Source organism: Vipera ursinii (assembly GCF_947247035.1).
Source record: "Vipera ursinii genome assembly, chromosome: 3".
Classification (NCBI taxonomy): Eukaryota; Metazoa; Chordata; class Lepidosauria; order Squamata; family Viperidae; genus Vipera; species Vipera ursinii.
This window is the reverse complement of record NC_139516.1, coordinates 164,655,106-164,681,399: the sequence shown is the minus strand read 5'-3', so window position 1 is coordinate 164,681,399 and position 26,294 is coordinate 164,655,106. Positions and strand designations below refer to the sequence as shown.

The following is a 26,294-nucleotide window of genomic DNA, read 5'->3' as shown; positions in this document are numbered from 1 at the left end:
GGCCTATATCTGCAGCCTATATCCAAATGTTTACTAAATTGGATACAAAAAGTTCCTAATCTTTGTTGCCATCTAGTTGTCTCCCAGAGTTTTGTAAGTCACATCTGATAATCTTATATTAAGCCTTGTCTGAGATTAAATATAAACTAAGGAATCAGATAGAGATATCCTAGTTCTCTCCAATTGATTATGGATCTTAGATCCTTCTAACTACTTTGATTTTTTGTGTGTGTGATAACCTAGAAGTTGCATGCTCAAAAAAGATTTCTTTTTTAACCACCTTTTCTTCCTTTCTCACTTTTACCTCATTGGTATCTGCTTATAATCAAATATATTATTTAACACATAAATAATATATTAAAGCTTATCTTTATTAAATTTTTACAAGAACCTACATTTCAATCATTTGTACTCACATTTCCCTTTTTGTATTGTTTCTTTCTGTTTCTTTTTCCTTCAGGTTATTTTGGCAGGAATCCTTCTGGGTTCTCATTACAGTTACTCCCTGAGATGTTTGCAACCAACTTGATCAGTATTTATCTAAAGTATTTATATCACATCCAGATATAAAATTCCTCACTGGATTTAAGTCATCCAACCCAAATCCTTTGAAACAAAATATGCACATTCCCCAATAAATCCAACATAATAAAAAGGGAAGCACTTTCATTTACTACTATTAGATAAATATAGCTTGTGTAGGTGAAATGAAATCTTACTGCTGTTGACAAGCCCAGCTGACTGATCAACAGAAAGTAAAATGGACTAAGGGTAATTCTGAGATTTCTCTGCGGTCTTTTATATGTTCAGCCTCATAGTTTAAATCTTGGGAGGTAAATTACTTCTCCTCACCTCTCATGATTTAAATTCATTCAAGAAATATTTAGGATGTTGGGACACATCTTGCTCCATCATCACCTGTTAAACTAAAGTTCTGTTAATAAGAACTCTAATATGTGGTGGGGAGGAAATAAAAATCTATTCTTGCAAAATTAATGCTATGCTTTCACATGAATTACACTATCAGGAATGAACCATTTTGTATTATTTACACTCAGTTTAAGAACAATCGATCTCTTATTCTTCATACTCCTAGCTACAAATAACCAAATGCATCAAAACCACTAGTTTTCCTTAATTCCTGCCATACCTTGCCAATAGCTATGCCAGGTTTCCATCAATTGCACATATTAGATAACTGGCTTGACAATCTAAAACTGCGAAGTATCTCTTGTATTTGTCCCTGGGATGTTCCTTGCTTTCTACCAGTGTGATGATTGCAGCTTGAAGAACAGAGAACTGGTCTGGTTGCCTTTATGCACCCACCAAGCGCAAACTTAATGAGGCCTTACTGTTGCAGCTTAGGCTTAAAATGTACTGTAGGTAACAATAACTCAGCAGCAGACATATGGCAAGGGAATCTTTGCCACAACTCTCATACTCAAGAAAAAGCAAAATCATTGGGTCAGGACCATTTCTCCTACAAAAGAAAACCAAAAAGTAAAATTCAGCCTTCCTGCATTCATTAGATTATATACTATCATACCTTATTTTCCCCTTCATGGATTACTGCCTTGTCGTGGCGAAGGGGCTTGCGTAATTCAATGAAGCTATGAGCTATGCCGTGCAGGGCCACCAAAGACGGACAGGTCATAGCAGAGAGTTCTGACAAAACGTGATCCACTGGAGAAGGAAATGGCAACCCACTCCAGTATCTTTGCCATGAAAACCCTATGGACAGTTCCAAAGGGCAAAACGATATGAGTCTGGAAGATGAGCCCCTCAGGTCGGAAGGCGTCCAATATGCTACTGGGGAAGAGCAGAGGGCTAGTACTAGTAGTGCCAGAAGGAATGAAGCGACTGGGCCAAAGCCGAAAGGACGCTCAGCTGTGGATGTATCTGGTGGTGAAAGGAAAGTCCGATGCTGTAAAGATTTTTTTCTCCATAGGAACCTGGAATGTAAGATCCATGAATCAAGGAAAGCTGGATGTGGTCAAACAAGAGATGACAAGACTAAACATCGACATCTTAGGTATCAGCGACCTAAAATGGACAGGAATGGGTGAATTTAATTCAGATGACCATCAGGTATACTACTGCGGACAAGAATCCCTCAGAAGAAATGGAGTAGCCTTCATAGTCAATAAAAGAGTAGGGAAAGCAATACTGGGATACAATCCTCAAAATGACAGAATGATCTCAGTTCGAATCCAAGGCAAACCATTCAATATCACAGTAGTCCAAGTCTATGCCCAAACCACCGGTGCTGAAGAGGATGAAATTAACCGGTTCTACGAAGCCCTACAGCACCTTATAGAACTAACACCCCAAAATGATGTCCTTACAGCTAGGATCCCAAACATTATGGGTGATGGGTTTAGATTTTAATATTGTTTTAATGTATTTTAATTCATTCTTCTTAGTTTCTGGGCACTTGTTTAATCTCTTTTAATGTTTGTATTCTTGTATTTTTATATGTTTGCCCTGTTCACCGCCCTGAGTCCTTCGGGAGAAGGGTGGTATACAAATAAAATAATAATAATAATAATAATAATAATAATAATAATAATAATAATAATAATAATAATAATAATTATTATTATTATTATTATTATTATTATTATTATTGTTGTTGTTGTTGTTGTTGTTGTTGTTGTTGTTCTTGTTGTTATTATTATTATCGTCATGGGGGTTTGGAATGCTAAAGTAGGAAGCCAAAAGATAACTGGAATAACAGGCAAGTTTGGCCTTGGAGTACAAAATGAAGCAGGGCACAGGCTGATAGAATTTTGTCAAGAGAATACGATGGTCATGACAAACACTCTTTTCCAACAACCCAAGAGACGGCTTTACACATGGACATCACCAGACGGTCAACACAGAAATCAGATTGACTATATGCTCTGCAGCCAAAGATGGAGAAGCTCTATACAGTCAGTAAAAACAAGACCAGGAGCTGACTGTGGCTCAGACCATGAGCTTCTTGTTGCAAAGTTTAGGCTTAAATTAAAGAAAGTAGGGAAAAGTGCTAGGCCAGTCAGGTATGAATTAAATCATATCCCTGTTCAATACACAGTAGAGGTGACAAATAGATTTAAGGAATTAGATCTGATAGACAGAGTGCCTGAAGATCTATGGACAGAGGTTTGCAACATTGTACAACAGGTAGCAACCAAAACCATCCCAAAGAAAAAGAAATGCAAGAAAGCAAAATGGCTGTCTGAGTAAGCTTTGCAAATAGCTGAGGAAAGGAGGGAAGCGAAAGGCAAGGGAGAAAAAGAAAGATATGCCCAATTAAATGCAGAATTCCAAAGAACAGCTAGAAGAGATAAGAATGCCTTCTTAAATGAACAATGCAAAGAAATAGAAGAAAACAATAGAATAGGGAGGACCAGAGAACTTTTCAAGAAAATTGGAGAGATGAAAAGAACGTTTCATGCAAAAATGGGCATGATAAAGGACCAAAATGGCAGGGACCTAACAGAGGCAGAAGAGATTAAAAAGAGGTGGCAAAATTACACAGAAGAACTATACAAGAATGAGATTAATGTCCCTGATAATCCAATGAGGTGGTCACTGACCTCGAGCCAGACATCCTAGAATGTGAAGTGAAGTGGGCCTTAGAAAAGCTGAGCAACAACAAAGCTAGTGGAGGTGACAGTATTCCAGCTGAGCTATTCAAAATCTTAAAAGACGATGCAGTAAAAGTGCTACATTCAATTTGCCAGCAAATTTGGAAAACTCAACAGTGGCCACAGGATTGGAAAAGATCAGTTTACATTCCAATTCCAAAGAAAGGCAGTGCCAAAGAATGTTCAAACTATTGCACCATTGCACTCATTTCTCACGCTAGTAAAGTTATGCTTAAAATCCTACAAGCTAGACTTCAGCAGTATGTGGATCGAGAACTACCAGAAGTACAGGCAGGATTTCAAAGAGGCAGAGGAACTAGAGATCAAATTGCTAACATACGCTGGATCATGGAGAAAGCTAGAGTTCCAGAAAAACATCTACTTCTGCTTCATTGACTATGCTAAAGCCTTTGATTGTGTGGATCATAACAAACTGTGGCAAGTCCTTAAAGAGATGGGCGTACCAGACCATCTTATTTGTCTCTTGAGAAACCTATATGCGGGCCAAGAAGCAACAGTGAGAACTGGACACGGAACCTCTGATTGGTTCAAAATTGGGAAAGGAGTCCGGCAAGGCTGTATACTGTCACCTTGCCTATTTAACTTATATGCAGAGCACATCATGAGAAAGGCAGGGTTAGATGAATAAAAAGTTGGAATTAAGATTGCCAGAAGAAACATCAACAACCTAAGATATGCAGATGATACCACTCTAATGGCAGAAAGTGAAGAGGAACTAAAGAGCCTCTTGTTGCGAGTGAAGAAGGAGAGTGCAAAACTTGGGTTGAAACTAAACATTAAGAAAACCAAGATCATGGCATCTGGCCCTCTCAATTCCTGGCAAATAGATGGGGAAGAAATGGAGGTAGTGACAGATTTTATTTTCCTGGGCTCCAAGATCACTGCAGATGGAGACTGTAGCCAAGAAATTAAAAGACGCTTGCTCCTTGGGAGGAAAGCCATGGCAAATCTAGACAGCACACTAAAAAGCAGAGACATCACCCTGTCAACAAAAGTGCGTATAGTCAAGGCTATGGTCTTCCCATTTGCAATGTAAGGCAGTGAAAGTTGGACCATAAGAAAGGCTGAGCACCAAAGAATTGAAGCCTTTGAACTATGGTGCTGGAGAAGACTCCTGCGAGTCCCTTGGACTGCAAGGCGATCAAACCGGTCAGTCCTAGAGGAGATCAACCCTGACTGCTCTTTAGAAGGCCAGATCCTGAAGCTAAAACTCAAATACTTTGGCCACCTAATGAGAAGGAAGGACTCACTGGAGAAGAGCCTAATGCTGGGAAAGATTGAGGGCACTAGAAGAAGGGGACGACAGAGAATGAGGTGGCTGGATGGAGTCACTGAAGCAGTAGGCGTGAGCTTAAATGGACTCCAGAAGATGGTAGAGGACAGGAAGGCCTGAAGGAACGTTGTCCATAGGGTCGCGATGGGTCGGACACGACTTTGCAACTAACAACAACAAATACCTTATTTTTCAGTAAACGTCAGAAAAGAGCTCTAGCATTGTTGTAGTTTATCTCTTTTGAACAGTAGAAAGCCATCTCTCCATATGGATGAATATACTGAAAATAGGGAGTATAATCACTCTTAGATTAAAATAGTGGATAGCTTCTCCTGTTGTTCAAGAACATTTACTCAAGAGATGATATAATAATATGCCACTTATTCTTTTTAAGTAGAATATGTTTCAGGGTCTCCTTATGAATAATGTTATATGTAAAAAAATCTTTTGCAGGGATACTGAAAAATGACCAGGATGTAAACACTGAATTTCTCCTTGCCCCATTTTCCGTTTTTTAAACCTAAAACAGCCTGGATAAAATAAATAGTTTGGGATGAGAAGCAGACTCAGTCCTCAATTTGTGGAATCCTTATTGACCATTGTAATTTAAACAGATACAATGTACATTTTTTTAAAAAAAACCTTAAATATTGGTTAAATGACTTTGAGTTAATACTTCATGAGACAATGAATGTGCGCTGACGTTTTGCTAGCCATGCTGCTGCTGGCTCCACCAGAGAAGATCTGAAACTGAACTTGGAGAACTTCCCAGAGAAGTGGTGGTGGATCTGGATGCAGGCCTGCAGGAATTCCACTAACTTTTTGTCAGAAGTCCTTAACAACCCCTGGCTCCAACAGGAAACAAGTAGTAGAGTTCACAGATGGCTAGCTTTAATAACGGAACGTTCTGGCATGTGTTTAGTCACAGGAACAGCAAACAAAGTTAGCTCTGGGAGCAATCTCCTCCCAACACCTTATGTATGTGTTTCCCAGCTGGCTCCATACCCCACCCACCTAACCAACGTCCGGTGTGCGAAGTAATATGAGCAGCGATGCAGAACACCCTCCAGGCTTCCGTCTCTCTGCTCTGCTGAGCCGTTCGTTGGGACATGCTGCAGGCGTCTGGCTTCCTGGTATGTCCCTGCATCAATCAGCTGATCGTTGGGACACGCGGCAGGCTTCCAGCTCTCTGATGCCTCCCTGCACTGAACAGCGGTCCGGGCGGCCGGTGTGGATCCGCTCTGCTGTTCGGCGGCGACTGCATGCTCTACCAGTCCAAGTAAGGGGGGGAGGGCAAGGCCATTGCTGCCCTCCTCCCAGGTGTTGTCCGTGTCCCCCTCCTGTCAATGTCGAGCCCACGCGGCTTGACAACATCCTCATATAACTGTCTTGGTTCAATGCAGCAAAATACTTGATTGATAAACTTTCTCCTTATTTACATTATTCAAATATGTATAAAGGTCTTTCAGTGTCAGCTTTAAACAATGAGATTCTAGGTATTTATGGGCACAGTTGCTAATACTGAGGCACAGGAAACGAATGTCCTTCTATTAAAAGACCTTAATTCTAAGCAACAGCATAAACCTACAAGCTCAAATTAACTGAATGTAAAGTACAAGGGAAGTGAAAAACACAATTAAGACACAAAAGAATATAAGCAAGGCAGTATTTTTACATATATAGGTAATTGCTGACACATTCAAGGCTATTCTATTATGCTTAAGTAAAAGCTGTACATTTATTATTACAGTTATGCAAAAATGCAGCATAATAGTAAGAGTGCGTCAGACATTCTCCCATAATGTGGAAAGTAAAAATGACACTGACATATCACCTCACACAGATTGAAATTGCTGTGCTCTTGTCACACTGTAAAAGGAGAGAGGTTTATGTCTTATCCAAGGTCATCTGGCTATGCTACAAACTTTACAACTTGGCCTCTCTCTCATCTCTGTTGGAAGGCAGAGAAAAAAATATTCACAGTATCTTTGATTTATGTTATCTGTTCATGTTTAATTTGTAAGTATGCAACTCAAAATGTAGAAATAGAGAGCTGAATGTTCTAGCCCCTCAGATTTTGTTTCTAAACTGTAATAATCACAGATTCTCTAGGAGCAGAGAAACTCAGCAATGTATTCCTACTCCATTTTTAAAATATTTCAGTTTTTTTCTCAACAACTTTTGTCTACACTGTTCTCTTTTGCCTAGATTTCAGTCTCTTATCCTAATACACAAGTGAGCTGATCACCCAGCAAAAAGCTCAAAATTAGGGGCAGAAGAAGATATATTGAGGAAAGCAAGTTTTCTATCAACAGGGCTTTCTTCCCTCCTAACCCCCTGCAATCAGCAAATATTTCAGATGGCAGTTAATGGAGATAAATAGAAACCATATCCAGGAAAATAACACAATAAACTATTATGTTGTTATATATTTTATAGTATCCAGCAGGTTTAATTCTTGATTTATGTTTTTTATACAATTTTACCCTTAATAGTGATACATAGATGAATTTTTCGCTGCTTATAGATAATCTGTGGTTGTTACAGTTTAGAAGCAAGATTTAAGGGGGGATAGAAAAAAATGTCCATCAAAACATGTTGCACTTCCTCCTCCCCCAATATGAACAGAATATTTCCTTCGACTTGGAAACACAAATGAACTTGCTAAAGAAAATAAACTAATTTGAAATTAAGTATGAATTAAAATAAGGAGTATTTGTATTACTCTATAGCTTTTTCATCATCTTGGAATTCAAGTGATGTAATATTAAGGACTTCACAAACATTCATAATAGCACAAATAAAAGTGATTGATAAATTGTCCCCATTGAAATGAACGGAAAAATTACAAGGAGAGATTAAGATGATAAAACTTAACATACAGAGATAAAATGTAACGCCATAAGAAAAATGGAATTGTAAATGATTGGTGTGTTTTGCTGTAAGGATGTAAAAGTACTGCTGCAGCAAAATATTACAATAATAATAAAACTCATATTGAGTAAACCTACTCAAGTTAGGAAAGTGACTTTATTTTATTTTATTTATTTATTTTAATTCCATTTACTGTATATCCCGCCCTTCTCTGAAGACTCAGGGCGGCTTACAAGCTTAGCAGTAGCCTTCATTCTATGTATATGCCTGCTTATTAGGGCTTTCATACACCCCCCAAGCGGCATTATTACAAAGTCAGCTTAATTGCCCCCAACAATCTGGGTCCTCATTTTACCTACCTCAGAAGGATGGAAGGCTGAGTCAACCTTGAGCCTGGTGGTATGCGAACCTGCACTAATTGCAGGCAGCTGGTGTTACTTAACGAGGGATTAGCCCACTGCTCCACCAACATTTGACATTTAAAATAGATTTAAACACTATTTTAAGATTTAAAATCGAGTTTAAAATAGAGAGGGGGAGGAAACAATCTATGTTTTACAACCATTAACAGGCATTTTTTTTGTTTCTTAAATGTATAATTATTTTCTTCTGTCAATTTCAGTTCTTTAGAAAAGGAAATGAATTTTCTGTTTTTCAAGTTCAAGATTGATCAAGATTGAGATTTAAGGGTAGTTGGTTTTATTTACGCTGCTCCTGATCTGCAAAAATACTAATGGGTTTGTAACAGAAAACTCAAGTCAATTGTATTTAGTTCTTGTTAAAGTATTCCTTTCAAACAGCAACATTCAAATTTTGTTTTCAAGGAGGGATATGCAATGTCAGAAATTCAGAAAGTGAATAAATGAAAAATGACCTGACTAAGTGAAAAGGGCAATATCATGTCCAACACTTCTCGACCCTATGGACCATAGCATGCCAAGCCCTCCTGTCCTTCACTGTCTCCTGGAGTTTGCCCAATTTCATGTTCATCTTTAATAACATTTCTAGGCAAATACTTTAACAAGTACAACTCATAGACTTAGTACTACCTTCATTAAGTACAAATTTAAAAATAAAATGTAAAATCATTGAGGAAAAGACTATGGAATAAACTGAAAAGAAAATAACTTGTGGAATATAAGCACCCCTCAGTGCCTTTCAAGACATCTATCAACCTGTTTTTGCCCCCTGAAACAGTTATTTCTGTTTGACATCACTCTTGCAGAATTTGGTTTCTATGGCAACCTCTGATAGCTTCAGCATTGTGCTCATGCCACAAAAAGACCCTAGAGCCAAATATTTAATTAAAAATGTTATTCAATATATTGAGCTTAACCAAGACAAAAATGATGCAGAAACTAGGGCTACAAGTGTAGGCATCCTCAGCCAAGAACATATTGGCGTTTATGGTAAATTTATTGGAACTACAGGTATGGAAGTACAATACTATGCCTTCAATCTGCCTATGTGGTTTCTTCAAAGAAATTCTGTATTGGGTTTCCAAATACATTCAACTGGATTAACTTCAAATTCAACTGAATTAACATGCAGCATAGTAAGTTATAAGTAATACAAGTAAATACAGCTGGATCTTCACATAATATGTCTGAAGTAGAGTAATTCAAGCCTGGTCATTTGTGCATCAAGTTAAAATTCTGGATTGATTTGTTTGATGACCCATCAGTGTGTTTTCTCTTTCCTTGGCTAATCACAGAATTCTCAGGAATCTTCTCCACTTCAAAGGTGTCAATATTCTTCCTATCTTCAAAGTCTGTTTTTGAAGAATTAATGATATTCTTAATCCATGCTTTAAGATGCCTTGTATGTTTTCTTCTTGTTTAACTTTCTTTTTTTCTATTATAATTTTTGCAGGCTTTGTTTTGTATTTAGTTAATAAAAAAATGGCAGATGTCCTCTACCAAATACCAAAGGGCAGCTAGGAACCAAACAATAAAGCATTTACATTGGAAATGGGTTCAACAAAGATCACCAACTAGAGACCCTTAGCTAAATTTAGCTCCTCTTGCTGTTTGGGATGTCTGCTGACAGGTTTTTTTAAAAAAAAAGCTGTAGAAAATCAGCATGCCTTTTGTATGTTGCAACAAAGTTCACATTTTTTAAGATGGAAAAAAGATAAAGCTGGCAATTCTCTCTGATAAAGAAAAGCTAGTGGAGAGCTAACTATGTACAATATATAGCTTTTATGTAAACTGTTAAGAATCAGTCAAGAGAGCACAGGCAAGCTTAGATGACAACTGCTGTGACTTTATCTTGCCACAGTGGCAGGTATAGAAAAACTAATATGGAGCAAGCAAAAGGTTTAAAGGAATTTTACAAAGGACCTGAAGATTTGTAAATATTTAGAGACAAAATCATGAATGTTATTAATGTATTGTATTTATTGTATTAATTTCCTGCCACAAACTGTTTGGTTTACCTCTAAATTTGGTTTAGCTCTAAAGCTTGGGGGAACGGAGTTTCTTTTTCTTCTGATAAAAACAAAAGTTTTATAATCATAATTAATATACATCTGTGGTATATATTAATATATCCCTGTATCTGTATCCCTAACATTTGTATATTTACATGAATGGAATGGAATGGAATGGAATGGAATGGAATGGAATAGAATAGAATAGAATAGAATAGAATAGAATAGAATAGAATAGAATAGAATAGAATAGAATAGAATAGAATAGAATAGAATAGTTGAAAGGGACCTTGCAGGTCATCTAAATTCAATCCCCCATCCAAGCAGGAGACCCTACACCAGACATGTCAAATTTGCAACATCACGTGATGTTGCATGACGTATCAGAGCTTTTTCCCCATTGCTGGCAATGGGGTGGGCGCGGTTTAGTCGTGATGCGTCCGGCCCATGAGCGGGCAGTTTGACACCCCTGCCCTACACCATTTCTGATAGATGGCAGTCCAGTCTCTTCTTGAAAGCTTCCAGTGATGAAGCTCCCACAACTTCTGGAGACAAGCTGTTCCATTGTTGATTGTTCTCACTGTCAGAAAATTTTTCCTTATTTCTAGGTTGAATCTCTCCTTGATCAGTTTCCATCCATTATTCTTTTCTGGCCTTCAGGTGCTTTGGAAAATAGATTGACCCCCTGTGACAGCCCCTCAAATGTTGGAGCACTGCTATCATGTACCCTTGGTCCTTCTCTTCGCTAGATTAGCCATGCCTAGTTCCTGTAACCGTTCTTTATGTTTTAGCCTCTAGTGCCCTAATCATCTTTGTTGCTCTTCTCTGCACTTTTTCTAGAGTCTCAACATCTTTTTTACATCGTGGTGACCAAAACTGGATGCAGTATTCTAAGTGTGGTCTTAGTACCTCACGTGATCTTGATTGAATCCCTCTATTAATGCAATTCAAATTACATTGGCTTTCTTGGCTGCCGCCACACCCTGTTGGCTCGTATTTAAGTGATTGTCCACTAGGACTCCAAGATCCCTCTCACAGTTACTACTATTGAGCCAGGTACCACCTATACTATACCTGTGTACTTGATTTTTCTTGCCGAAGTGTAAGACTTTTCTCAGCATTGAATTTCATTTTGTTAAGATAGAGCCCAGTGTTCAAATCTGTCAAGATCAATTTGGATCTTGAGCCTATCATCTAGAGCAGGGGTGTCAAACTGCCGGCCCATGGGCCAGACGTGTCAGAGGAAACCGTGCCCACCCTTCTGCCGGCAATGGGGGAAAAGTTCCGATATGTCACATGACATCACATGACATTGCAAGTTTGACATGTCTGATCTAGAAAGTTGGCTACTCCTGCCTGTTTAGTATCATCTGCAAATTTGATAAGATCCCCTTTTATTCCCTCATCTAAGTTTTGTATGAAGATATTGAAGAGTACTGGGTCTAAGATGGAACCTAATTATTGTCTGAATATTTCCTTCATATAGCACTATCCTGAGAATTATCTCTCATACTGAAATAATGAGGAATGCCCTTTACCAGATAGTGAGTGAAGAGATGCAGACTGTCTCCCCTCCTTCCATATCTTTTGTACTGAACCTGTTCAAAGAGGAAGAATGCCTCAAGGCTTACATACTTGTTCTTTGAATTAACTGCAAGGAGAGCAGAGGGACAAATATCTATGTGGGCAACCACTGTTTTTAGCCTACATCTTGGAGCTAGAATTGCTTCACAGGAAGAATTGAGACGTGTAGGACTTTGGTGAACCAAGACTGTTAAATTATTATTTTATATTAAGAAATTCTCAAAGCAGTCTAATGCGTCCTCCTTTCCAAACCAGAGATAACCCTCTCCATATGTAACAGGAGTATTCAACAAGTTCACTGGATTATATCCTCCTTTAAAGCTATGGAAGGTGTTCTAGTCCAAAACCTGGAAGCAGTTCAGCCTCAGGAGATACCAAACCAGGAATCACCTGAATCTGACCAATGAAGGCACCATCAGAATAGCTGGAACAGTCAGATAATGAGGTACAGGGAGTGCAGAATTATTAGGCAAGTTGTATTTTTGAGGATTAATTTTATTATTGAACAACAACCATGTTCTCAATGAACCCAAAAAACTCATTAATATCAAAGCTGAATATTTTTGGAAGTAGTTTTTAGTTTGTTTTTAGTTATAGCTATTTTAGGGGGATATCTGTGTGTGCAGGTGACTATTACTGTGCATAATTATTAGGCAACTTAACAAAAAACAAATATATACCCATTTCAATTATTTATTTTTACCAGTGAAACCAATATAACATCTCAACATTCACAAATATACATTTCTGACATTCAAAAACATAACAAAAACAAATCAGTGACCAATATAGCCACCTTTCTTTGCAAGGACACTCAAAAGCCTGCCATCCATGGATTCTGTCAGTGTTTTGATCTGTTCACCATCAACATTGCGTGCAGCAGCAACCACAGCCTCCCAGACACTGTTCAGAGAGGTGTACTGTTTTCCCTCCTTGTAAATCTCACATTTGATGATGGACCACAGGTTCTCAATGGGGTTCAGATCAGGTGAACAAGGAGGCCATGTCATTAGATTTCCTGCTTTTATACCCTTTCTTGCCAGCCACGCTGTGGAGTACTTGGACGCGTGTGATGGAGCATTGTCCTGCATGAAAATCATGTTTTTCTTGAAGGATGCAGACTTCTTCCTGTACCACTGTTTGAAGAAGGTGTCTTCCAGAAACTGGCAGTAGGACTGGGAGTTGAGCTTGACTCCATCCTCAACCCGAAAAGGCCCCACAAGCTCATCTTTGATGATTCCAGCCCAAACCAGTACTCCACCTCCACCTTGCTGGTGTCTGAGTCGGACTGGAGCTCTCTGCCCTTTACCAATCCAGCCACGGGCCCATCCATCTGGCCCATCAAGACTCACTCTCATTTCATCAGTCCATAAAACCTTAGAAAAATCAGTCTTGAGATATTTCTTGGCCCAGTCTTGACGTTTCAGCTTGTGTGTCTTGTTCAGTGGTGGTCGTCTTTCAGCCTTTCTTACCTTGGCCATGTCTCTGAGTATTGCACACCTTGTGCTTTTGGGCACTCCAGTGATGTTGCAGCTCTGAAATATGGCCAAACTGGTGGCAAGTGGCATCTTGGCAGCTGCACGCTTGACTTTTCTCAGTTCATGGGCAGTTATTTTGCGCCTTGGTTTCTCCACACGCTTCTTGCGACCCTGTTGACTATTTTGAATGAAACGCTTGATTGTTCGATGATCACGCTTCAGAAGCTTTGCAATTTTAAGAGTGCTGCATCCCTCTGCAAGATATCTCACTATTTTTGACTTTTCTGAGCCTGTCAAGTCCTTCTTTTGACCCATTTTGCCAAAGGAAAGGAAGTTGCCTAATAATTATGCACACCTGATACAGGGTGTTGATGTCATTAGACCACACCCCTTCTCATTACAGAGATGCACATCACCTAATATGCTTAATTGGTAGTAGGCTTTCGAGCCTATACAGCTTGGAGTAAGACAACATGCATAAAGAGGATGATGTGGTCAAAATACTCATTTGCCTAATAATTCTGCACTCCCTGTATGGCTTCAGACTCAGCAAGTGGTAGAGAGAACAGAGCAAATACATTAAATTGGGCTTTTTGCCAAGTAAGGGACTATCTTAATTAAAGATACTTGGTGCGGCCTGGTTTAAGAGACAGTCTCTGTTGGAAATAACAATCTGATCTTGTAAATTCTGCTTGAAAGTCCTGATATTGTGACCTTCAGACTTGCTGACAAACCTGACTTGGCTCGCTGAAATTTGGACTCTTCCTGTTCCTGTTAAAAATGAAACTACTCAGGCAAGCTTTCTTTCCCAGAGACCATTTTAATTTACATTCTTTTCGTATCTGCTGGCAATCTACTCAGCCTTGAGTAAATTGCTATTCTCACCTATCAACTCAATGGACGTTTGAAAACTGAAATGGGACAGTAGACTCCTTTTCAGTGGACAACATAAATATTGATTTCAGAATGGGATACTACTCCAATCTTGCTTAATATGTTTATCACTAATGTGTTATTTTTATAAGACAGGGCAGCCTAAAATGTTTTAGAACTTTCATCTTCTGAGTATATAATGGAGTAAAATACTTTCCAATGTCCTGCTTTGCTACATAATTGCTATGATAAATTGGTTTACTCAAGGTCAAGGGATATTAAATTAAAGTGTGTTTATGCCTGTTTATAAGCTTCATATGATGTTGGGCTTGGTGACTCCTGAGACTGATATTCCACATGCTCAGCTGGAGCAGCTTCTTTGGATTCAGAATCTGAGTCCTAAGGCTGAATCATGACATCCAGTGGCCTCAGTAGAAGCACAGTATCTGTCAGGCCCACGCCCAGAGATGGCACAGAGAAATCCAATCAATTTCAATCTTTTGTTTGCTTACACCTAATGAACAGAATCTTGGCAAACTGAAGCTACAACTTTCTAACTTACTAAATATATCCTGAAAGATTCCAGGATGTAACTAGCCAAAACTCTTCTCCCTTCCCCCATTGAACTTGGGACTGTGCAGTCTCTTAATATAAGCATCTCTCTAGAAAAGCTATATGCCAAAACTCCCTCCTGCTGCTACTGCAGGTGCACATTTCCTTACAGTATTCCCAAGTGGATGTTGGGTACTCCATGCTGAGAGGACCAGATGTTGCCCAGATAATTTTCGAGAAAGCTTAATTTGTAATGCTGGTGGTCATGGTAGTAACAGATACTTCCCCCATACATGAATTGCCAATGAAATGCACACACACCCTATGAATTATTTAAAGTGCACTTGTAATAAAACATTCACAGCAAGCTGATTTGACCGAGTGGTGACAGAGGTAAAATCAGAAACCACTGGCCTAGTCAACCAAATTATTTATATTCAATGACCATATTTCAAATATAATGCAGCTGACATGCCAACCTAGAAGGAAGAATTTATCAAAAACATTCCAACATCATGCTGTAATTTACAGCATCTGCTCATCCTACTACCTGCCTCTTCATCTTTTTTTTTTGGTACAAGTTTTATTGGTTTTTTACAGTAACAGCCTTAGCATTCAGCGTGTTGTCTTGGTTCATAATTTCTTTTAGAAAAGAATACACAATTAATAATAGTTAATAAACAATCAAGAATAATTAATGTTTATATTTCCACAATTAGTATATCAATTTATATTTCCTTAATCTTCTCTTCACCCAGTAGTATTTTCCTTTTACAACATTAAACAAATATAATTTCAAATATTTGACATTTTCCATATTTAAATGATTAAATAAAAACATTTTCTCCTATACTTATACCAATAGTAGTGAGATAGTGCAAACTAAGGTACCAACTCAGGTGTAACCTTTTTACCCAAAGATTGGACAGAAGGTCTGATGGCCTGAAGGATTGTAACTTTGGTTTAGGCTGTGGCAGAGCTCTCAAAGCTAAGGCCTCTGACTTTTGCCCTACTTCCCCTTAGCTCACAGACTAGCAAGTAAGTAGCTGTATTTTTATCTTGACCCAGACATATGCATCCTGTTTTTATCTTCCAAGGCTGACATATATCACATGTATACTCCCTTTGCTGACAACTCCCTTTTCTGTTGTTTAAGTGTACGTGGCTTATTTCACTTCTCTATATGACATTACTTATATTACCATATATTATTCCTCCCTCTGTAACGCCTATAATATGACATATGAATACCAGATGAATGTAACTGTATAAATTTATGTTGATGTGGATCTTTCGGGGTCCAGACCCTTTCATGCCAAGTGCAGTCTGGACCTGCGCAAATAAACTTCCTACATTGAAGAGCTTGGCCTGGTCTCTTGCCAATATTTTTCTATTTCAAATGGCGACCGCGGAAGGACCAAAAGGTCAAGGCAATATTTTGCTGAGGGCCGTTCAACCCCTCGGGCCCATTGGGCAGTCACTCCTGAATATTCTCCAGGCGCCACGGGGGATCCAGCCTCCGGGAGACAGCAGTGACAACTCTTTGGTACCGACGGTGCTCTGATCGAGTCCAAGAACCCTGCAGTGTAGGAACGGTGGTCTGAACAATTCCTGGCCAGGATGGGGAAGTGGACAACGCGTTTCAGGCGAGTATCTGTTAAACTCTGGTGTGCCTGTCTCATTTGAAGACAGAAGAGGGGGACTGATCACCCTCCTGGACTCAGGACAACATTGTCCCTAAAGCAGTCCGTCAGGTTGTGTGGGAGGTTAAGCCATTGCAATTCCTATTGGTGACCGTTGGAACGTCCGGCACCGTAGGTCAGTGGCAGTGTATTAGTATGGGGGGGGGCATCAGAGTGTGCCCAACACACTGTTGGCATGCATGTTAAAAGGATTTGATGATTATTTTAGTGATCCTAAATATCCAAAGGGGAATAGGATTCAATTGAAATTTCTGTGTGAACAAGCATGGCCTCCACAAGGTTCTTTTAGATGTGAGACTGTGGATGCATTATGAGGAATCCTAGCTGGGGATTGTGGGTTAGAGTCCCATCTGGGTCCTAGCTGGGGATGATAAGAAATATGGTGACCAGTGCATTGTACATTGACCAGTGGGGGAATGCATTGGATGAGAGAAGTGATGATTTGTTACAGTGTCAGGCAGAAATGATTCGTCTTTGTGTTGCCAGACCTATGGGAAAGAAGTTGAGTGTTGTGTTTAAACAGTTTAAGGATATAAACATATCTGAAACTAAAGTGTCAGATGCTAAGAAAGAAGTGTTATTGGAAGGAGAGGAAGTGATTCTCAGACCCCCTCCCTGTGTGCCTCAACCACCCCCTTTGCCTCCACCAGTAGCTGCGGTTGCAGGCTGCAGCGTCTGGAGAGGCACAGCCTGTAGTGAGAAGGAAGTTTAAAGGAAAAGTGCCGATGGCTCCCAAGGATGAGGAGGAGAGCTCAGTAGCTGAAAGTGGTGAACCAAGTGAAGGTGAGGAGGATGAAAGGGAGGAAGAGTTAGTAGCTGGGGTAGATGTTTCGGTAGGAGTGACAACAAGGTCAGCCGCAGCTGAGGCAGTAGCTGCAAAGCGAGAGTTTTTGGCTCCCTTAAGACAAACTGACTGACTTAGGGAGCAGATGAAAGTCCAGAAGGGTTTTTGCGAAGATTGCTTGACAATGTGTGAATGTTGAATGAGAGGTGCATAGCACAAAGTTATGATGATATTAGAAAGAAGTTGCGGAGGTTGGAAGGTGCTTTGGGGAAGAATACCAGTGAATTATTGGAGGAAGCATGAAAAGTGTAGGGACAAAGTCAAAAAGAAAGAAAATGCCCGAGGCGAGAGATGCGAGGACAAGGCTGGAGGGGAAGACCTGGGTTAGGGTGAGGCAGGTCTGTTAGGATAATGCCTCCCAGGTTCCCCTACAGGGGACGAGGGGCAAGAGGAAATCAAGGGAATGAAGGGGGAAGAGACAGTGTGCGTGGCATTGAAGGAATTGGGTTGGCAGGAAAAAGTTGGACTGACGGGGACCAGGCTTGGGGAAGACCCCCCTGAGTTCTTGGTTATAATGAGTGTTGGGGGTCATCAGACAATGTTTTTGGTAGACACAGGAGCTGGGCGATTTGTTGTAAATAGTCCAGTATCGGTACCTGGACCACAGAAAATACAGGTCCAAGGGGGTGTCAGGACAAGTATTGGGAAGACAGGTCCTGACACCAGTAACATGTCTGTTTAATGGGACTCAGATCCAACATGAGTTTCTCTATATTCCTGAATGCCCCTCCCCCATGTCCCTGTGTATCACCCTGTGCCTCAAGCCCCACTACCAGTGGTTCCAGTCCAGCAGCCAGTGGTGAGTCCAGTTCAACCCGCAGATGTTGATAATGACACTAATCGAGTTCCAGGGATAGGAGCCCAAGGAACTCACCGAGAAATCCTATTAAAAGCACTAGAGCATTTTGTTCCAAATATCGAAGTTTTTATAAATTGGCTATGTCAAGTACTAACCATATATGTTAATAAAAGAAATTTATGTGCCTGATGGATCCCAGACAATATATAGTCCATTTTTGTTACAGGAGTGTGGAGGTAGTGTTTTGTCTGTGTATCTGTGTTGTGTCTAGTAATAAAATAAAAAGGTCTTATTATTAAAAGAAAGAAAAGACAACAACCAACAAACAAGGGAGCTCATTGGCTTCTGAACAGCTCCTTGTAATTATAATATCAGTTATTGATTTGTCAGAAGTATGAAATGAAATGTCTGTATGTGAAATTGTTTATGCAAGCAGTTTGAATGGAAGTGAATGTATGGATATGCTAATTTTCTGTGGGTGAGAGAGAGAGTTTCACCCCCACCACAGACTGTGAAGGAAGCAATAGACTGCAGAATTTCTTTTGTTTGTTTATTAAAAAGTAAAAAAAAACAATATAAGCATTTGCATGAAAAGTTTCATGAAAGATGTGTGAGAGGATTCATAGAAATATAGAAAAAGAGGAAACTATTTTGTTAGTGGTGAGATTTTTGTGTAATTCTTTTCCTGTCTCCTCACCCTTGCTAATTGTGTTGCTTTAAGAGCGAGAGAGACAGAAAGGAAAAGGGGGGTTTAATCTTTTTAACTATTTTTTTTCCGGTGTAGAGTTCTGGTTTGAGGAAGCTGGGATGCATGTAAAGTTTAATGTTTTAACCTACTTAATGGAAATTTGTTTTCATCTGAATGGAATCTGATTAAATTGGAATTTGACTAAATTTATATTAAGAGCGAAGAGTTGGTATTAGACTTTGATACAAAACTATTTCAGTAACTCGGAATATTTTATTAATCTTGTTTATTTTATTTATTTTTCTGGAGTTGCTTTTTGTTGTTGTCATTTTATTTTTTATTTTTTTATTGTTTTTATGCCTGTGTGTGGGACACACTGATAGAAAATAATATCTAGGAGAATTGAAGGAATTGTACTTCAACCCTTGAGAAAAGTTTGGGGATTATATATATATATATATGAGCTGTGCTGTTTGATTAAGAAAGGTTGTATTGAAAACTGTTAGAAAAGCAGCTTTAACAGAGTTTGGTGAGGTCTGGTCTGGTCTCTTGCCAATATTTTTCTATTTCAGTAGCGTCCATATGTAGCATTTTTTTCTTATCAGCTTGTTATTTTCGTAAGTCATCTTATTGATTCACCATGTATCTTATTTTCATAAATCTTGTTTAAGCTCAGTTTCTCCATAATATTCAAACAATTCTTGTCAATCATATTTTTCCCAGTAATTAACATCTAAATATCCAAATTTTCCATTTAAATATATCATCCCAGTATTCTCATCTTTTATATATTATAGAAATACTATACTATTTATCTATCATAACATCTATCCATAAAATCTTTCTGGTCAATTTATATTTCACTTCTATTTGAAAAATTAGTTAAATCACTATCATTTTTTAGAGTTCTTATTAAGCCTAATTTCCCTCAATATTTCAATCATTCCTTAATCCTAAATCTTTTCAAACTTAATTTGTCTTTAAAATTCAAACTTTTCCTTCACTTACAATATCCTAAGTCTTCTTTCTTCTCAGGTTTGACGTTCTAATGCAGACATGTCAAACACAAGGCCCGGGAGCCGGAGCCGGCCCACAAAGTGGTTTCATGTGGCCCGCGAAGCCATCCTGGAAACAGTGAGGGAACGGCCCCCACTGCCTTGGCCCTGGCCCAGAGACCCTCCTTCTGCCAGAGACCCTCAGATCTGTCCCACTCCTGCCCAGGCCCCCATAGGCACCCTTGATGCGAACGATGTAGAGCTGGCCATGCCCACCCAGTAGGCCATACGCACTCTAGCCACGCCCACCCAGTAGGCCATGCCCACCCTAGCCATACCCACCTGGCCCCTTGAGGGCAACCGCAATGCTGATGCGGCCCTCAATGAAATTGAGTTTGACACCCCTGTTCTAATGCATAAGGTATCTTTTCCATATTTATTGTTGTATCCAAGTCTTGTAAGTTTTTTCTTGTTTGTATTAAGTTATAATTCCCTTCATTTGCAATTTCACCAGTTGAATCTTTTTTTTTTCTAGTTCACATTCTGTTGTCTGGATTGTTTGTTCATTCTTTACCATCATTCTTTGGATGTTTTTTGATTGTAGATTTAAGTTACAAGTATATTCACTTACAGTATCAAAGTTATGTTTAATCTCCTCGTGGTTTAAGTCTATTGTAGTTTGTATCTGTCGTAGCATTGCATAAATTTCACCTTGGAAAGTATTTGTCTTGTCTTGAAGAGTTTCTAAAGGTCAATTCAATATATTTAGCCAGCTTAAATCCTTCCTGTAACTTTCCTTCTCAATAATTTTTCATAGATCAAAGTTTCTAAACAGTTCATAAATTCAAACCACAAACTATTTCTTTTCCTTCAAACACTTTCCAATCTTATAGTCAGCCCAGTATGCAATCTCTTCTCTGTTCCTTACCAACTATCTTCTTAAAGGTTATTTTTCTTTGTTTCTAGGCATTGTCTTTAATGTGCTATATTCTCATTGTCCACTAGATGTCTGCAAATATTTTACAGCTCTTTCAGACAAAAAGTTATTTTTTATGTAATTCAATCAAAATCCTTTAGAATATAATCTTAGCAGTTTATTTTAGTTTCTAAGTTTGATCAGATTGTAGTATTTTGAATTTAATTTCAATAAGGTTCTTTCCTCCTTAAACATTAATTCACCACTTCTGTGTATGGGGGAAATGGGAATATAGTCCCCTCCCCTCACTTTCGGAGGTTGTTTGTTTTGGGGATCTTTCCCAGGGACTGGTTGTAAAATAAGGGACAGAAGATCAAATACTCTTACCAGTTCCAAGCACGCTGTTCACCATTGTTCTTGGTAGTACTCTTAGACTTCGGCTGCAGTAGCTTGGGCTAGACGCTGGCATGCAGCTAGTCTTTCTCCTGTAGGGTTTGGAGGGATTTCCCCGGATCAAAAAAGTGATTGCCGTCACTTTGTGATCAACGGGATGCCCCTCCTTCGCGATCACCTCTCCGGGGTGACTTCGGACCCATCTAGGGTCCCCCTGGCAGGGCAAAATTAGCTGTGGGGAACGGAGGTCCGCTGTTGTGCAGCCATGCGCTACAAGTGCAAACCAGAAGTCCCTCCCTCCCCATCTTTTTGTTAGGGTTGAGAATTTATATTTTATTTGCATTATGTATAGGTTTTGAATGGTTTTATCCTTTTTCACACTGTAAGCTGTCCAGAGTTACCCTGTAGTAAGATGGGGGGGGGGTTTGAGATAAATTTAATAAATAAACTATTGAAAGCCCCAATGGAACAACAGCAGAGAGACCCCAAAAATATTCAGGACTAAGACTGTGTTGAAGTTCAAAGGGCAATACTAGGGTTTATCAAAATTTGTGCCAAAACCTTATGAATCTGTTTGCATAGTAGTAAGATTGCAGGACCTGACCTTGACTGGATGATGCATCTGTTAACATGCAAACTGACAAAACTGTAGCAGATGACCAGGTTGAATTTGAGTGAGGAGTCAAATGCATCATCAGTCATGATTCCCTTCACACACACAAGACATCTAAGTCCAGCCCACCTTGAATGCCTTCTTAATTCCCGCTCATTTCCCTTGAGAGCTAGTAGCTCAGATTCTTGTAGAAAAGCTTGCAATAAATCTTTAGTTTATACTCATTTGAACTACCTGAATCTCCTGATTTCCCTGGTGCTTGACAAAAACTCTGGGACAGGAATGAGAATTTGGAAACTGTCACCTGTATGAAGATTTCCCCCTTTATTTATCAAGCAAGAGTGAAAAAGCTATACATCATGATGCAGAATGAACTTAAATCTTCTTCTTTAATATGAAGGAAAAATCTACACTCCTTGAAGTACAATGGTCTTCTACAATACTAATATAGCCTGTATTGTTGGTATGCCAAATAAAAATATATTGTTTCTTCAAGGTGACTGGTTGCTTTGGGTGAGCTAGGTTTTGACCACAATATTTTGTAACTTTGCCAGCAAATACATCCTAATAATTATGTTTTTGTTTTATGCTAAATGAATTGTGTGTCTGATTCTACTTTTTGTACAAAGAATTTTTGTCACATTAAATGTTTTAACTTAGTTCAAACCCCATTGGTTTCACGTAAGTAACTGCATTTGCTTGACATTTCCAAGTGGGTCAATCCCCCCCCCCTTAAAATATACTGTCTTCTTATTAACAGATCAAACTTCCCTCTAGAATTTTCCCTTTTTCTCGCAGAACTTAAAGACCTTACCTTCTATATAAAACCATGGGGGAAACTGAGGAGGAAGTCTGCAGGCAAACTTGTCCTGAACCCTTTTATAGACATGATCTGATTCAGAAAAAGGTTAAGGAGGTGAATTGACTCTTGGAAGATTAGACAAGTTGATTACTTGGGGCGTACTGCTGGTTCTGATACAGAGCGGTGACTGAATGAGGCTTCTTTAAAAACTGTGATCTTATAAATTATTAATCTATAGAAGCCGGCATAATAGGACTACACTGTGATAATATGTTGTGGATAAAAGAATAGTGTTTTGTTGTTGTTTTTTGAAGAGAAGAGGAGGAAGAACATTTTTATCATGGGAATCATCTGTACTTTCAGAGTTAAGGGGGATCCTGTCAAAAAGAACAATGGGATTGCCCAGTTTAAATTTCATTTTTACCTCCTGTGGATAATCTGTAGCCTTACTGTTGCCATATCCCATAACAATCTGCAAACACCACACACAAAAAACAACAACAACACTGTAGCTAGGAAGAAATCAGAGACTGAAATGGAAAAAGGGAGAGAGGAAAATAACAATTGAATATTGAGAAATAATATTGGATGTTTTCTATTGCATTCATTTCCAGCTGCAGATACCTTATTTGGGCCGGAGGGACATTATTTTTCTGCACAAAACCACTGATGGAGGGGGAAATTCTTACAACTCACCAGGCCTTGGCTCCAAAATCAATTCAAGTAAACTGGCAGAGTTTCAGTGCTATCATTATAGCTTTTGACATTTTACATTAGCTGATAACTAGGCCCCCAATAGTCTTACTATTATATAACTGGAATAAATCCAGTAATGCATTCTTTCCACAGAGATGCTAATGTAACTACTATTTGCCTTCATTTTTCAGACATTAATCTTATGGAAAATATAAAACAGAGTTTGCTAATTACTAACCATTGTAAATTAAGTAATCAGGCTTTTATGGTGCTTCTGTTTTTTTTTTCCATACTAATGCATTTATAGTACAGATGTCTTGCCTGGTTATATGTTATCATGTTGCCATTTTATTGATTGTTAAATAGGAAAGCCATCAGATTTCTGACTGCTTCTCATGGGGAGACTAATTAGATTATTTGATTGTCTGGTTCATCCAAGTAGCAAATAACTTAAGTCTCACAGCTGGTCTCAGACTCAATGTCTTGCACCATTATTTTTAAATGAAACAATTATATCTTCATTGGGAAATATTTTTTATAGATGACTTGATAGTAAAAAATGTCTAACCATGAATAACTTATAGCCCTTTGCAACTGAAGTTATTTACCATCATGTCTCTTTTCCAGTTTTATTCGAAGAGCCTTCTTCACAACAAAGAGCTCCTTAAGAATCAGACACCTAATTACGTTGCTTGTAAAGACCTCAAAATGACATTTAAGGAATAAGAAACAGGCAAGTTTTCCATTTTAACAGAACTCTTAACATCTGCTACTGATATAACCTTTCCAAATGGTGCACTTGTTGCTACAAATTGCTTTGCCAATGAGATTTTTTTAGGAGAAAAAAAAACGTTTTTGCTTATCTGCATAATCTTAACCAAAATGTTACTGGACATTTAGAGTCCTCCTACAATACCTAGATGGGCAAATTTAGCTTGAGGGATGGATTGATTGTCACCCAAGTGAATAACAATCACATTAGGTGCTGGAGTTCACGAACATCTGGAGGCAAGTGGACTATAAGGCTCAGTATTGTTGGTTGAACATCCACAGCTAAACCTGCAGGACTATTGGAAGAAAAGTTGCTTCCAAGTTGCTATTGGAAGAAAAGTTGCTAAAGCAAAGAAATAATGATTTGCTATTTACATATCCAAGTCCAAAGAAAAGAGGCTATCTGGAAAGAATACACCAGTTCTGGAAAAATAAAAATGAAAAACAACATCAGAGTCAGAATTAGCAGAACAGACACTAGCAGATCAACATTGATTTATAATACAAAATAAAGTATTCACAGAAGTAGAACTGGAACAACTGAAAATGGGAAAGAAATTGAAGCCTTGTCATAAGTAGCTCAGACAGAAGAGGCAAACCAGGGGGAGGCAGAAGTAGAGAAAGGCAGAATCAAAATTCAACACATAAGAAAAAAGCCAAACAACACACCACCAAAATTTATTTATTTTATTTATTTATTAATGGGATTTATATCCCGCCCTATCTCCTGAAGGACTCAGGGCGGCTAACAACAAAACATATAATAAGTACAGAAATTAAGATAAAAAATAAAATTAAAATCATCTGTGCAGTAAATTAAAATTAAAAACTAAAAATAAATTAAAATTGTAAATATAATTAATTAAAATGCCTGTCAGTCCAGGTCAGCCTGGTGGAATAGGAGTGTTTTGAGGCCGCAGTGAAAGGATTGGAGATTTTGGGCCATCCGAAGATCAGGGGGGAGCTGATTCCATACGACTGGCGCTCCCACAGAGAAGGCCCTCCCCCTGGGGGTCGCCAGCCGACATTGCCTAGCTGACGGTACCCTGAGGAGGCCTTCTCTTTGTGAGCGTACTGGGCGATGGGAATTCGTTCCCGGCAGCAGATGGTCCTGCAAGTATCCCGGGCCTAAGCCATGTAGGGCTTTAAAGGTAAATACCAGCACCTTAAATCTCACCCGGAGGGCAACCAGTAGCCAATGCAGCTCACGCAGGAGGGGTGTAATATGGGAGTATCGGGGTGCTCCCATCACTACCCGTGCAGCTGCACTCTGCACCAGCTGAAGCCTCCGGGTGGTCTTCAAGGGCAGCCCCATGTAGAGAGCATTACAGTAGTCTATACGGGAGGTAACGAGTGCATGGGTGACTGTACGTAGGGCATCTCGGTCCAGAAAGGGGCGCAATTGGTATATTAGGCGAATCTGGGCAAATGCCCCCCTAGCCACGACTCCAATATGATCTTCAAAACTGAGTCGTGAATCTAGGAGGACGCCCAGATCAGGTTGGAAAGTAAGATCAGCAAGCTAAGATCAGATGCAAGCAAGCTAGAACAAACTAAATAAAAGAAGGCCAAAGCATACCTGAACAAGAAATATCACTTATAACAAAGAAAATCAAGGAAGCAGCGGAACTAATAAAGGAGCAAATAACAATTACAATGAAAAAGATCAGCAAATTTTAAGCTTGAATTGCCACATTATAGGCAGAATCTCCATTTTCAGTCAATTCAGAAATATTTCTATCAATTCATTAATGGAGCCATTACAACGAACGAGTCAACACCTGACAAAAAAGAAACAGTTCAGTTCTGAGAACAGCTAGGGGATAATCCAAACAAATACAACAAGAATGCAGCCTGGCTAAAGAAGGCAGATAAGAATAACAAAGAAACTGAAACAACTAGTAACAACAGCAGAAGTGATGGAAAAAAGAGCAAGGAAGTTCAAGAAACAGTCAGCACCAGGTGAAAATGAACTTCATGATTTGGGTTGACTAGTCTGCACCCACTCATTGCCAAGCATACAGGAAGGAGACAACATTGAAGATTAGTTAACATCTGGCAAAATCTACCTAATAAAAGATTGGGGGGGTTAGGGCAGAACCAGGAAACTACAGGCCAATTATCATCTTACCACAACTTTCAAAGTGCTAAGTGGTACAGTAGCTGATGCAGTCCAACAACATCTATAGTTGAAAACAAGCCATTTCCATCTGAGCTAAAAGGAAACTGCCAAACAGCAGAGGAACATAAGATCAACTCCTAATTGACAGCTATGGAAAACTGCAAAATAAGGAAGACCAGCTTGAATGTAGCTTGAATTGATTACAAGGCGGCACTCGATTCCCTACACAAGGTC

The 26,294-nt window shown here is 39.0% G+C and overlaps 1 protein-coding gene across 1 annotated transcript in view; it reads right to left on the bottom strand.

Annotated features, from left to right (window-relative positions):
- METTL4 (methyltransferase 4, N6-adenosine) overlaps nucleotides 1-26,294 on the bottom strand; it is a 203,019-nt gene that overhangs the window by 144,162 nt on the left and 32,563 nt on the right. The gene's annotated exons all lie outside the window — the stretch shown is intronic.